Source organism: Equus asinus, chromosome 3 (assembly GCF_041296235.1).
Source record: "Equus asinus isolate D_3611 breed Donkey chromosome 3, EquAss-T2T_v2, whole genome shotgun sequence".
NCBI classification, from domain to species: Eukaryota; Metazoa; Chordata; class Mammalia; order Perissodactyla; family Equidae; genus Equus; species Equus asinus.
The window spans coordinates 41402847-41417465 of record NC_091792.1 but is presented as its reverse complement, the minus strand read 5'-3'; the positions used below and the strand labels follow the sequence as shown (position 1 = coordinate 41417465).

At 39.6% G+C, this 14619-nt stretch overlaps 1 protein-coding gene across 1 annotated transcript in view; it reads left to right on the top strand.

Annotated features, from left to right (window-relative positions):
- DCHS2 (dachsous cadherin-related 2) overlaps positions 1–14619 on the top strand; it is a 241967-nt gene that overhangs the window by 28704 nt on the left and 198644 nt on the right. The gene's annotated exons all lie outside the window — the stretch shown is intronic.

The following is a 14619-nucleotide window of genomic DNA, read 5'->3' as shown; positions in this document are numbered from 1 at the left end:
GGACTGGACTGAATTACTTAGTCTATCATTATTGGAAGTAGAAGTCAAACTCCACCTTCATTTCTCTACCAGAGAAGTAAAAAGGCAATGAAGTATCTTCTTGCACATACTTCTTAAGTCACAAAGCATCATCAGTGATAGGTTTCAGTATGGTAGTTTACCGAATTCTCTAGGAATTCTGCGTGTACCCCATCTAACACTCTGAAAGGCACTTTTCTGGTGACTAATCTGATTTGACTTGCTCACAGATTTTACATGGTGACATTTCCCAGTCTATGTGGATTATGCATGGGCGATAAAGTATTAACTCTGACGTTAAATCACTTTCTAAGTTTTACTCTGGTAGACAAGGGTTGTTATGATGTCACTTGGGTAATGGGAAGCCAAATAGCATATTTTCTAGTATCATATTCTATCTCTTTGAATATTTGTTATTCTTTGCAAAGTTATCTTGGTGGCTTTTGTTTTTACATATACTTTCTAGTAAAGAAGTAAATAAACTTGTGTGGCCTACGTACCAGCTGCAAACCACAGGGAATACACAAGTCTCTGAAAAATGCTAAGATAGAAGAATTAATGGTTGGGAATCTTAAGACCTTATGTTGGGGGAAAATCCTATGTAATTTTTAAAAGTAGATCTACAGACGTTGATTTAGAAAAAATGCCAAGGTAGAGTCTTACTGAAAAAGAATAGCTACATACCCAAGGCTCCTGTGTGCGTGTGTGTATGTGTGTAGGTACTTGTAACTGTATACAAAATATTTAAAAGGAAATGGAAGAAACTGAGGAAAGAATTGAGACTTTGGTATGGGAAGAACTCTTACTTCTTCCTTGTACATCTTTGAATTATTTGATTTTTTATCCTTTCACATGTCGTTTTCCTAATTAACAAACTCGTTAATTTAAACACTCAGTGGACACATGTTAGAAGCACAGCCTTACATTTGTTGTAAAGAATTATATACATTATTTCCTTTTATCATCCTGTTTTATTATCTCTCTTTCCCATGGTCTCTGTTAGATACTTGCTTTAGACATTTGTTTGTTTTAAGTTATGGATAGTGTGCATTCTAAGTCTCTTAGATTATTTTTTTCCTTCATCCAAATGTTTAATGGCTTTTGGTTATATATAATGGAGTTGCTAAACCTCCCTAAGTCACATTTCAGACTTGAACAGTTGTCAATTTGTATATACGAATTCCAGAGTCAGAAATTTTGGAAGGAATTTAAATTCTATCACCTAATAGTTGTAAGACCTTGCACAAGAAATTTAACCAGCCATTTCCCTGTCACCTATCCCTCCATCCATCCATGCTCACAGAGTCACTATTAACAATTGTTTTCCAACACTTAGTTTTCTGTCTGGGAATAATGATAACATCTTTCTCACCTACCTTGTAGGTTTGAGATGAGGAGCAAAAGATAATATGCATGAGAACGTTTGTAAGCTGTACAACAATATGCAAACATTAAGTATGATTATGTGTAGTCTTTTGTTCCATCGTAAAGTGTTGAGTAGAGACCACTGAGTTAGATGTATAAATTTTTGTATTTTGAAGAAGGAAAAGATATTGAAAGAATGAGATACTGTGAAGCCAAAAATCTGAGGAAAACAGTTCAATATATCGTTTGTAACTTGAGAAAAAGAGCAACAAAAGATGCGCTATGTTAAGGGGATAAACATTCTGAATAATAAAATATGTTGGTTGTTCTTAAAAGAAGGGAATGGAGTCATCTTGTTCTTTTGGGGGTGGAGTGGGGGCGGGCGTGGGATGGGAGTGTTCCTGCCAGGTGGCTTCTGTCGCTTTGCTTCCTCTGAATTTTAGAAGTGTGACCTACCTTTTGTGCTTTTGATTAGTTTACCATCAAGTGCAGGGCATTAAATATCAGTTCCTGACCTCAAGGCGAACTTTCTGGGAAGCTGTGGAAACTGAACGAGTATGGGAAAGTCTCCCTCTGGAAAACTTTCCCTCCTCACCTCTCCTTTGGACAATCCACTAAAAATTTCCAGGTTCTTGGTCTCTGTTTCTCTAAATGATAAATACAGTTACTTAAGGATCTCTCTGATGGGATCATATGGTAACAATCTTAGGAGCACAAGGGAAAAAAAGGCAACATTTTCAGCTCTTCTTACCGTACACAGATTTAAACCACAATGCTTATAGTTTACTTCATCTATAAAAATACTTTCTATTTAATTACCTATATATAATCGATTCAGAATTATGAGGGACCATTACACTATGTCACAATCTTTTCTATTTCATATATTTTCTCTTTCTTTCCTTCCCTCTCTCTCTTGGAAAATATACCTTATAAGATAGAGAAATAAATGTTAGCTTTTAAGAGGTGAGTAAATGTAAATTTCCTATTGGAATATGCTAAATATTGATATATCCTGAAATATAAAGTAGAATTATTTGTTTTCATTGTTCTAGAACTTTGTTTTTTTCTTAAAACTATATCCATCAGCTTTATTTAACTAGGCCCTGGGCAGCTATATATTAGATATATAACCAACTGATACTGGAAAAGAACAGAAAATGGTGTTTCATAGCAGAAAAAGGATAAATGTTTTTAATGAAAAACTCTAGATTCTTAGATGATAGGCCTAAAATTCTGTTTGAATTTTGTCTCCGTCGGTTTGGGCTTCTGTGACAAGTACCACATACTGAGTAGCTTAAACAGTAGAAGTTTATTGCTCGCAGTTCTGGAGGCCGGAGGTCCAACATCAGGGTGCCAGCATGATTGGGTTCCGGTGAGGGCTCTCTTCATGGTCTACACATGGCTGCCTTCTTGCTGTGTTGTCACTTGTTGGAGAGAGAGAGAGAGGGAGAGAGAGATTGTGTCTCTTTCTCTTTTTATAAGGGCATCAATCCAATCATGAAGGCCCCACTTTCATGACCTGATCTAACCTAATTACTTTCCAAATGTTGCACTTCCAAATGCCATCACAATGAGGATTAGGGCTTCAAAATATGAATTTTGAGAGGACACATTCAGTCCATAGCAAATTTTAGTGATGCTGTTCCTTAGCATGGTCTTCAACTGTGGTTGGAAAGGCTCCCACTTGAGCCCCTTCTGTTTAAGAGGGCTGGTGGGAATAGTTCTCCGAGGGTCTGATGTTTGTCAGAACCTCTTGCTTCATCCGTTATTACTTTGCTCCTGAATTACTTATCCTTTTTCCCTGTTAACTAATGTTAGTGTTTTTGGTCTGGAAGCTCATTTAGGTAACACTCGCAGACAGTAATTCAATTATACCTTTTAGTTGAAAGCTGAGGCTAAAAATAGAGTCTGTACATATTATATGGATATTTTAAGTTGATAGCTTATTGTTATTTTAATCAAACAATGTATAGGTCAGCAACTTTTTATAATTGTATTCCTTTCCTGTTACTGGCATGATGTTGTAGCTGGCAATAAAATAATACCTAACATTGATTGAGTTCTTACTATATGCTAAGCAGTACCATGCACTTTATATGGAATATCTGATTTAATCTTCCCAACAAGCCCATGAGGTAGGTTCTGTTATTAAGCTGGTTTACAGATGTGAAAACTGAGGCTTATAGCAGTAAAATAATGTGCCTAAGGACAAACGGATTGTAAATGGTAGTGAGGATGCCTGTGTTGGGGATATTATGGAGGTTTACAACTCTCTCAGTTGACAAATCTCCCTTGGGAAAAAGGAGCCCCACCTCACATGCATGAACAATTTATTTATCAGCATTGAGTAAATCTTTCAACAAGACATATGTCTAAGAAGGGGAGGTTGGAAGTTGTCGAAGTAACATTTAGTATTTACATAGCAGTACTTTTTTTTTCCTGCAAGCATCTCTAATTGAACCACTGAAGACTTTTGTAAATTAAATCAATATAATAAATGCCAGATAAACTAGAGAAACTGAAGCTCAGATTTACAGATAAGACTTTATTTGTGACGGTAGAAATGTACCAGTGGTCCATGTGCAGCATTAGTATTGCCCGGTTATTCCTGATAATATTGCTTAATGTGCAAAGACAAGCCCTAATCAACTACAAGCTCAACAGGGATAAAATTGGTGGCCTGGCAGGTTTAGTGATGGGAAGACCCTACTAAGTAGCAAGTTAGTACTTGGGTTATCTGGGTTCATTTAGATTTGAAGATTCTACTTTTGCATTTGGTTTGAGTTTTGTAAGTTGGAAACAATAGGTATGTGTGTGTTAGTGTGTGTGTGTGTGTGTGTGTGTATTTGGGGTGGAGGTGGGTGTGGGTGTTAAGAGCTAAGGCTACAAGAAAGACACAGCCATTGCTAGAGACACCACTGGAGGCAGAGAGAAGGGGTGAAACGTCTTGGGGCTCCCCTGTCTTTGGTCCTCCAGTCTCCTGCCACATCCCAATATTCGAATCTGTTGACGCCAGCTGGGATGGGAGCCTGTGAAATGTACCTTGCAGGGTCATCCTGTGAGACACAGCTGAGCAAAGGAAGGGAAATGAATGGATGGGAGCGAAGACAGGAAAGTGACTGGCACAGGATTTGTGGGGACGGTGATCGGCACTCTATGCTTCCATTCACCCTTTTGTGACAAGAGAAGACATTGAACTCCTAGTTTGGGGAAGTTTTTTATGGTGCTTTCAAGTCTCATTTGTTTCCTTTTTTATGAAACATGAAATCCCTCCTAGGACTTTTGAAGGCAAGAGTCTCATCACTTGGGCTTCTGCTTCCACCCTAACGCTCCCTTTCAGGATTTTTGAATGAAGGCTTCCCAAATGGACTGTAGTTCAGGAGTATTCCATTTTGTGATGAGAAATGCTTCAGAGGAAGCCTAACCCTCTTGACAAATCCAGTGGTGAAATATGATCTTCGAAGGGAGCTAACACTCCTGATCTAGCTTCTCCCCACACACGATGAGCAGGAATTCTTCATGATTCTTCACAGTTCTAGCCTCCATTCGGTAACTGCAGAGATGTTTTCCTCTTAGAAATCTCTCATATGATATCTATATATATATATTTTTTTGCAGTTTTGGAGCAGTTTATCACTATAGTATTTTCTGTTTTTGAGTCTCCATTTGAAATTTTTTTCGGGAAAAGATTTAGGAGCTCAAAGTATTGTAATAATGTTTTTTATTGTTTTGTAGAGATTGGATTTGCTTTGCACACCTCTGTGGAGTATTTGTGTGTGCATCTGAGAAACTGCAACCTTAGAGGATAGTATTCAGACTGGTAACATAACCAGTCCAATGAACTTGAGAATCAGTGAGCACTGTAATTTATCAATGCTTTAGAACAGAGGATTAAGTTTCTTTTATTTTCTTTAGAGTTTTCAGCATATACATATGTGCGTATATATATATGTTCATATATATGTATGTGCATATATATGCACGTATTCTTTATATTATATGTAGATATTTTGACTGTAACATGGAGGATCATTTATCAACTATCTAAATACAAATTTCTAGATTTTAGTATGATGTCTGTATGAGATGGCATTTTTATCTCATAATTGAGCTTACTGACTTCTTGAACTTCATGAGCCTTCACCTGAACAGGCAATCATCACCTTCGGAACTTCAAACAAGATGAATTTCATAATGGGAAACACCGTGAAGCACCTATATTATAAATAATAAAAATTAGCTCTTCCCTGTGAATTAAGGCTTAGAGGAGGAGCACCAGGACAGCTGTTTTCCAGTTTGTCCTTTAGAAGCACAAAGCTTCCACATACTGAGTTTATGAACCAAGTAACTTGATTCTATAATGAAAACTCCATTCCTTCAGAAATATGGGTCTGATTTTCTATTTAAAAAGTTAGCATATTATATTTAAAATTTTAGCAAACTACTGTTTCTGTTTGGGCAAAAGAAACTTGTTCTATGTTGAAATAATGCATTTTAAAATAATTAATGGTTACCCTAATTCTCCAGTTACCCAGCCCCTTTTGCGTTGTGTATTTTGTCTTATTTTAACTCATTTTAATTAGCAAGCTGATGAATGAAACTATAGTTTTCTTAAATAATTCATTTGAACAAACATTTATTTCTGTATCTGACTGAAGATAGATGTGGGGCAAAAATACTTCCCCCCAAAAGTTAAACACAAAAGCACAGGGCATACTGATGTCCTTGCAACAACGGAATTATGCAGGTGTTGTTACATTTTTGCATCTGGTATCAACAGACTGATTTTCCAGATCAGTTGTTCTCAAGGTGTGGTCCCCTGGACCAGCAACATCAGCATCACTGAACTTGTTAGCAATGTAAATTCTTGGGCCCCATCGCAGACCTGCTGAAACAGCAACCTTCAGTAGGAGGTAGGGGGAGAGCAATCTGTGCTTTCACAAGCCCTCCGGGTGATTCTGTGGACCATAGAACAATTACTGCAATTTGGTGTCACTTTCCAATTCAGATCACTCTATTATGAGCCAGGCGTAACAGATGGCATAGCTATTCTAAACAACAAAGCCATTAATACTACTGATGTTGGTTGTTTAATTTGTAAATGTCTTTTCTTGTGGAGAAAAATCTGCGTGACTGTTTTTGCTTTAAAGCCATGTAGTACTACAGGCAGGGATGCATACACGGTTCCTAAGTTTTGCCGCTGCAGCACGGAGGCCATACTGGTGGGAGCTAGAGAACCAGGCACGGGGGAGTATTTCTTGATTTAGTTGAAGCGGTGCTTGCTTTCATTTGTGTTCTGTTAGTAGGATCAAAGAAGGTGACAGAAAAAAATGAAAATGATCCGCACATTGTAAAGCACTATATAAATTCGACTTGTACATCTGTTCAACCAACAAACATTTAAGTGCTCTAGGTGTTGGGGAATCAGCAGTGATGTGAAAACACAAGCCCGTGCCCTTATATTCTGGAGAGTTGCAGTTGTATTTAAGTATGTACAGTCACACGCTGCATAACGACCTTTCAGTCAATGACAGACCACGTGTACGATGGTGGTCCTGTAAGATTAGTACCACACAGCCTGGGTGTGTAGTAGGCTACACCATCTAGGTTTGCGGAAGTACGCTCCATGATGGTTGCACAATGACGAAATCACCTAGCAGTGCATTTCACCATTTCACAGAACACGTCCCTGTCATCAAGTGACGTGTGACTGTATGTTATAAATGAAGCTATAAATGGGTACTTACAAGTAAGCAGAGGTTAATTAGTAGAAAAAATTACAATTCAAAACAGGCCCATGAGCAATGACAATCTATCTACCTAGAGCTTAGTCGTGTGGTAGTTTCAAACACATCTAACCAGAAAGTAAGAAAACAGGCCTCTGTGAACCCAAAATAGATGTCAGCAGGTTCTTTTACTAACCCTCATGCTCTTTATCTCCAGCTGTGACTCAGAGTTCGTCTTACAGAATTCTTATTTGAGTTATAATTTTTAAATTCTTTACTTTTTCTAACTCCGCCAAGTCTTTCCGTGACTGAGTGCCTTTTCTCATGCTCCTCTCTCTCGTGCCTCTGATGCCTTTACTTCCCCTTTTGTGCTTAACAAAATCGTGTATGTTCTTTAGCTCAACACCTGCTCACAGAGCCCGCTCCCCGTCTCTCAGGCGGAGCTATTTCTCCACCTCAGGGTCTGGGCGCAGCTTGTCTTATCTGCGTTAGAGTCTGGAGCCCCATTCCCGAATTAATCCCTCTCTGGGCTTATCTTCTTTGTTAAATCGTGGGCTCCTGGAGGACGGCACCACGTCTCGTGGAACTTGTGTCATCGGCAGCTACCAGACTGTTGGTTGGTCAAGACAAGGGGCTCAGTAAATGTTTTTGCTCTAATGAATTTAACTTGATAGTCTTGTTTCTAATCCCCATAGTCCTTCAGAAAACAGCGAATTAAAAGAGAGTTGTCTGGTGGAGACCTATGATAGCAATGAGGACGGACTCTTGACAATTTTACCACAAAGGACGAAACAGAAAATCTGTTTTAAAAAAATAGCATAGACGTGCTGGAATCTGGAGAACAAAGACTACTTACTTTAAAACACACAAAGTTAATGTGCAAATTTAAAGGAAGAACTAAAATGTATTCAAATATTTAAGATTTACAGGAATGGTTGCCTAAAGATGTAAAGCCTCAACTCGCCAGGATGCTCGGCTCCCCGTAGTTTCCGGATAACCAGAGCTTTAGTGTTTTTTCCAGTTAGAACATTGTTTTGACTCCATACCGGTTTCAAAAATATGACTTTAAGTAATGACATTCATTATATTGGTATATCTAGTATTATCGTTTTTATTAGTTTTAGTTTGATAGCATTCTCTTCCAGAAGAAAATATTACACCTTACGGTACAACTACAGAAATGTACTTTCTTAGGTTTTAAAGAAGCCCTTACAGATATTTTGTCTCATTTATGTTACTTTTATCCTTTTTAATCCTGTAACGTGGTGATCTTTTGTGGCTAAGAAACGCTTTCTTGAATAGCCATTAATGGCTCTTTGACAGATTGTGGGAGAGGAAGGAAAGACTGCCTGGCGCAACGCACAGCTGCACAGTAGAATCCTCATTTGGGGTCTAGTCCTCAGTCTGCCACATAGTAAATGTGCGTCTCGTCTAAACCACTAAAATTCCACCAACAGCCATTTCCTTATCTGCAAAGTAGAGCCAATACAAACTGACAGCGCAGGACTGTTTTGACAATTAGATGAAATAATGTGTGTGAAAAGCGTTTAAAAAACAAGGGTCGCTTGCAGAAATGGTGGGAACTTATGTCAAAAAATATCTTATATGTTAAAGGACAGGATCCAAGCAATTTCCAAAAGCATTTAAATTTTCCATTTCCATCTCTTCCTTCCTATGATATTTCCCATGACAATTCATGAAGTCAGATGATTCTTTGTTTATGTAAAATGGCCCAGATCCAGTTGTTCTCATGAGCTCGCCTGGATCTTTCTCAAGTAGGTTGGTTATTGAGCTTAAATGGTTGGTAAATTAATTATAAATTCTAAGAAGGAAATCAGATGTTATTAAATGAGCATCAACAACAGAAAGTAGGTCCAGGCTCTGGAAGTTTAACAGTGGCTGGGATTTTCAAGATTTGTGGAAAAGTGTTTTACTATATTGGGCTTCTAACATACTTACCGACAAATTGAATCTTTATCTGTACATCTCTCTTATTTGAAATTTTTGTCTTCACACACGTCTTTAGCTGATGCCTCACATTAACATCTTTGGAGACAAAGCCTGCAATAGTGTATTTTGACAAGGAATAGTTAGAAAGCTGTGGTTGGGCATAAAAGCAGAAGTCAGCTGTATTCCTCTCATTAAATCAATGCTGCTTTGCCGTTACTCTCTTTAGATCCAGGTCACAGGGTTACCTTGGCAGGACAATTTTAACTGCAGCTGAGATTATTTTCTTCCTGAAAAGCAGCAGTATTATGAGCTGGTATCACTCGATAACACTTTACAGGGCACACGTTATCCTCACATTTATCCAAAAGAAAAATATTCAGGAGAGAGTGGAACACCTGGATTTGGGGACTGGTTGAGGGAAAAAGCCTGAGGCGTCAAAGTGCTGTTTAGGGAGGTGAAGCCTGAAGGGAACATTGATGTGAAGGACCGGGGATGGAGCCCGGTTACAACCCCGCCTCAGCAGTGAGATGGAGGGGGCGTCTGGCAAGAATTTTGAAAGACTAAAAATGAGTAGGAGTGTGTCACAGGCACACTTTACATGCTTTGCAGTTTTGCCTGGTTGTGGTGCCCAGGGTGTTATAGAAACAAAATAAGTAAATGTTTGTCTGATGATAATTAACATAATTCAAATTACAAATGTAATAATTACCCTGTTTATATGTAGAATGTCCTTTTCAAGCCTTGATTTGTGGTTAGAAGGTGGACTGCGGACGTTCCTCTGACTAAATCATTTCCTTTGGAGGACCTGAGCACGGTATGCTGAGGGCATCAATAACCTGGAAGGTATGTGTGTATGTGTATCAATGCTATTTGAACTGTGAGAACATATAAAATCATTGCGCTACAACCCTGTGTCACTTAACAATGGGGCTACTCTCTGAGAAACGCGTTGTCAAGCAATTTTGTAATTGTGTGAACATCATAGAGTGTACTTACACAAACCTAGATGGTATAGCCTACTGCACACCTAGGCTATGTGGTACTAATCTTATGGGACCACCATTGTATATGCGGCCCATCGTTGACTGAAACGTCCTTATGCAGCACGTGACTGTGGATGAAAACAATTGTAGTTTTGACTTAATGTTTTGTTCTCATCAATTATGTTTGTCAAATCATTTAACTAGTAGTTTTAGTGTCTGAAAGTTAGGAACTATATTAGTATTTGTCATATGAATACTTTTAAAAATAAGCAATTGTTTAGCGTCCGTGAAATTTAATGTGCTATGTGTCTACAATAACAGTATTCCCTTCTTATAAAACCATATTAAAACCAATACAAAATAGCATTGTTGATTATTATGTCAGTTCCGGTGCTCTGAGCAGCAGGCTCCATGATGGAATTAGACATGCAACAGATTCTTTGGGCGACAAACATGTAAAAGTTAACAGGGTGAGGGAGCAGGAGTAGGTGGGAAGAGACTCAGACTGTGGTGGAGGGCTGACACCTGTGAAAGGAAAGAAGGAAGGAAGGAGGACTGGGTAGAAGGAAGCTCAAACTGAATAAGCTCTGAAAGCGTTGGCCAGACCAGTGGGGTGCCCAGAGTAAAGACTGCTCACTGGACGAGTCCTCCATTGGGCAGGAATGGCCAGCCTTAGTACCCAACCATGCCCAGTCATGGGCTGGGAGCAGCTTGAGGGGAGCGTGGCCTTGGCCAGGGTGCTGCAGCAGAGGCTGAGGATGAGGCAGCCAGAGGCCGTTGGCTAACTGCACACTTCACAGCAAGTTCCCTTGTGAAGGGCTCTCTGAGCAGCCCACTCTCACGGCCACTGCAATTATGCAATATTATAAACTATTTAACTTATCATCAAGCTTTAAAATTGACCTTCTAAATATTCATTCATGTAAATATTATTACAAGTAGTTGAGATTGTTACAAACACACTGGAGTCATGAAATATCACAGAGTAACCAACTGAAATTGTATTTTCTTTCTAAACCTAGGGGCTAATCTTATTATTTTGAAGATTTACAACCACTTTTACATTTTAGTATTTATTTTCATCTATACCTGGACCTAAAAAGTAGTTTTAGTTTTCTTTAATAGTAGTGTTAATTGCTTTTTCTAGTTCTAAATGTAATACCTGCTCATTTAGAAAAGCTGGAAATATCACAAAGCTTTTAAAAAGGAAATAAAAAGCACTCTTAATCCCACCACTGAAAATGAATACACAGTTAACCTTTTGTGGTGTCTCCTCTGTGATTTTTTTGAATGTGTGCATGTAACGGGAGTTGTTAGTAGTGTCTGCGAAGCGAATATCCACTGACTTAGTAAGATGGGCTGTTTGCTGTGAGAAAACTCCAGTCCCACCTTAGATTCATATTAGCTGTGAGGTGGTCGCAGTGGCCTGACATGTCTACTGGTGCCTGGGCTCACGAGCGAGCTCGTGCTACGAGAAGAGAGTCCAACCACGATGAACTTGTCCCATTAAGAAAGCCCCAGCTTGGGGCTGGCCTGGTGTGTAGTGGTTAAGTTTGAGCACTCCACCTTTGGGGCCCAGAGTTCGCGGGTTCAGATCCCAGGCACAGACCTACACACTGCTCATCAAACCGTGCTGTGGAGGCATCCCACATGAAAAATAGAGGAGGACTGGCACAGCTGCTAGCTCAGGGTGAATCTTCCTCACCAAAATAAAAGAAAGAAAGAAAGCCCCAGCCTATATTCAGAGGATAGGACTCCCTTGGTGACTGTCATATACATATAGGTGTCAGCATAAATAGCCTCAAAGATGGCACTGGCGCTGATAGTGTCAGTGGAACAGTGACAGCAGTGCCTAGTGAGATGTGATGGTACTTGAGGGTGCCGAGCAGGCTGAGGGGGTGTCCAGCAGATCACTGGAAGTGCTTAGCTGGAGCAGGAGTATTTGGAAGCACTCAGGTAGCTGGTGATGCCCAGAAGTAATGCAGCGGTTAAGAGTTCCTGCATGAGTAGCTGGGCTGAAGCCATCGAAGTTGGGCTGTGGCTATTGCTAGTCTGACCCCATGTGTCCCAAAAGCCTGAGAGATCTATATGTGAAGATATAAACCCTGAGTGTGTGTGTGAGAGAAAGACAGAGAGATAGAGAGAGACAGAGAGAGAGAGGAGGAGAGAGAGACAGAGAGAACATTACCTATTCAAGATAATTGCTTCATTGAGAGTAGTTGCTCAAACCGTTAAATTGTCCTTGAAATCATGATTTTAAAACAGATGCAGGATGTTTCATGATATATGTATGCTATCCTGTATTTGATTCTCTTATTGATGCCTACTTAGCTTTTTGTGTTTTTTTTTATTTGAAAGCGTAATGAATATATTTGCACTTATATCTTTTATCACATCTTTGACTATTTCTTTAAGATAAATCCCTACAATGAGATTGCTCAAATGATATTCTCATTTTAAGATCTTTAACACAAATCGCCTAATTGCTTTCAAGAATTTTGTTGGTGTTTGCTTTCCCATTAGCAGTGTATGAGATTGTCTACGTTACTAAATCCACTTCATTGCTGCATCTATTTAAAATAAGCTTTTCCAATTTGATGTGTAAAGGTGTTAGATTGTTTAAACTTTATTACCAGTTAGGTTGAACTTTTTTTTTTTTTTGAGGAAGATTAGCTGTGAGCTAACATCTGCTACCAAGCCTCCTCTTTTTGCTGAGGAAGACTGGCCCTGAGCTAACATCTGTGTCCATCTTCCTCTACTTTATATGTGGGACACCTACCACAGCGTGACTTGCCAAGCAGTGCTACGTCTGCACCGGGGATCCAGGCTGGCAAACCCCAGGCCGCCGAAGCGGAACGTGCGCATTTAACCACTACACCACCGGACTGGCCCCTAGGTTGAACATTTTTTCCCTGTGTTTTTCTGTTTAGTCTTCTGTGACCTTCTGCTCTTGTCCTCTACCTATTTTTTCTTGTAGGACATCAGCATTGTTCATATTGATTGGCAAGAGTCCTTTTTATGAGTATCAACCTTTTGTATTTTGTTCTTCCTTTTCTCTTCAATTTGTCCTTCCTTTTTCACTTTATTTGCTATTTTTTCTAAATGTATAGAAGTTTAAAGCTTTTATGTAGTCAGATATTTCTTTCTCTTCCTTTGTGAGTTTTTGGATCCTCCATCCCTGGATGAAAAAATCGCTAAGTACTTGGAATAAAATCAAGTTGGAGTTTCAAATTAAACCATGTGCCAAAATAATTTTCAGTTGGAATAAGGAATTAAATATAAAAGGAACCATAAAACTCTGTTTGCCATAAACAGGGATTTGTTGGTCCCCCTTGATGCGGGGTCGGTGAGCCGAGGAGTCGAAAGAAAGATTTCTTAGACTCTTAAGATCTGGCAGTAGTGCTCTTTTATTTAGAGAGTAGAATAGCATAGGGACAGGACCCATGGGCAGTCAGAGTTTCTGCCTCTGCTGCAAAGTTGGGTGGAGAGTAAGGCTAAATTTAAGGCATAGGTATGTGAGTTATCCCTTTACAAGACAAAGAATATGTAAAAAAGTTAAAATGGTATCAGTGCCCATATGGTCTGGCCATTTGGCAGTCCCACAACTTTTAGATAAGAATCAAACCGGATTGAGTAAATGGCAGAAGTCACCGCTTGAATTTTATCCTCAGCTAAAGACAAAGGAGGATTTGTGGGGGGTGGGGGTCAGTTACATGAGGTTGCCAGACAGTAACCAACTTAAGTTCTTGCCTCTGGCATTAATTAAGAGCTTCTAGAGATAAGACCATCCCCCTTCTTCCTGGCACAGAGAGGGAGGCATCTTCACAGATAGAGGTTTCCCTTAGAAATGTAAATGTTTCCCAACAAAGGGGCAAAAAAATTCCACTCCTTGGAGCCTGAATCTCATCTGTAGTTTTAAAACTAACCAGCCTAAAAATCCTCATCATAAGCCATTTTAAAATTAAGCAGCCTAAAAATCCTCATCACCCCCACTGCCTGGTTTGTTGCTGGTAAAGTAATTCTTACAGCTCACAGTGGGAGGACGATTTGAACTGTGCAGCTCCGTCTTTGACTAGGTTTGAACATCTGACCTGAGGGGTCTGCCAGCCAGAAAGGCATCTCCACTTCCTGTTGTATGATCCTGGGTTAGTGCCAAAGGAAATTTTTTTCTGGAAACTTTGAAGCAGTCTCTAACCCTTCTCTTGCTAGAAAAAGTAAACAAATCTTTGTGATTTCCAAAATACAACCCTCCTGAGGTCATCTTTGACCCTCCTTTTTTCACATCGAGGATGCAACATGGCCCCTGTGCCTTTGCATTCCGAGGCAGTGCCCTAAAGCCTGGGTCCCCTAAGGCCCCTGTTAAATACAAAAGACACGTCCTTCAGAAGTTCTGGCTTGATGTGGACTTCTGAGGTTTGGCACCCCTCCTTTGCGTGCAGGGAGCAGTCTTCTGTCTCCTTGCGTTTACTGCCTTCCAGCACCAGGTCTTCAGCATGCAGCTCACTGTGTCATCAGCCATGAGTCATGCTTGTTGTCGTCAGGCCAGTTTCTGTTTGGTCTCTTGCCTAAAGGAC